The following is an 813-nucleotide window of genomic DNA, read 5'->3' on the forward strand; positions in this document are numbered from 1 at the left end:
TTACTGCTTTTACTGTATTTTTGATCAAATAAATGCAGCCTTGGTCAACATAAGATACTTCTTTCAAAAGAAAGAATGTACTGTCCCCAAACTTTTGAATAGTAGTGTATGTATATAATTCTATTTGTATACTACATATACTATATTATTACAGGCATTCCACACAGTTTTTAACTTTTGTGCTGTCACAGATCACAGTTTTCCGCACTGCCTCAGAGGGTCAGCAGGATATTGAGATGGCCATCTTAACCGCTCTGCTGAAAGGTGAACTCTTGTTCAGGCCACGGTCACACAGTTTAGGACAAATTCTTAATATTGAAATGTAACATCCCTGAAAAATACTTGGTTTGTATCAGAATATTAATATTATTCATATTAATATTTATTATACGATATATTTGATCTATTATTCCATTAACAATCTTCAACATTTGGTTTTGACATGAATGGAATATTTTTTTCCTTTGGGTTTATCAGGCACAAATGCTTCAGCTCCAGACCAGCTGAGTCTGGCTTTGGCCTGGAACCGTGTGGATATTGCTCACAGTCAGATCTTCGTCCATGGACAACACTGGCCTGTAGGTGATGCCATGCACAGCTGGGTTAATGGGAACATAGTACACAGATTGCCTTTATAGACTCAGTAATCACTGATAGAAAGTTAAATAATAAGAAAGTAAAAAATAATGTTATTAAATACATATTTACATATCTATATCATCAGTCTGCTGGGTCCCTGCCCACCTCATTTACAAGCCAGCAGGATAAACCAAAGAGCCCCATCAGCACCCGTGCCAGCAAGGGTAAACCTGC

General features: G+C 37.1%; 1 long non-coding RNA gene across 1 annotated transcript; it reads left to right on the forward strand.

Annotated features, from left to right (window-relative positions):
• Positions 1-140: 140 nt before the first annotated feature.
• Positions 141-807, forward strand: LOC107580996 (uncharacterized). Its single transcript, XR_001608750.1, has 3 exons — positions 141-264; positions 478-578; positions 725-807. It is a non-coding gene; the product is annotated as an uncharacterized lncRNA (long non-coding RNA).
• The last annotated feature ends 6 nt before the right edge of the window (positions 808-813 follow it).

This window comes from Sinocyclocheilus grahami, unplaced genomic scaffold, assembly GCF_001515645.1.
Source record: "Sinocyclocheilus grahami isolate Dianchi unplaced genomic scaffold, SAMN03320097.WGS_v1.1 scaffold61208.1, whole genome shotgun sequence".
NCBI classification, from domain to species: Eukaryota; Metazoa; Chordata; class Actinopteri; order Cypriniformes; family Cyprinidae; genus Sinocyclocheilus; species Sinocyclocheilus grahami.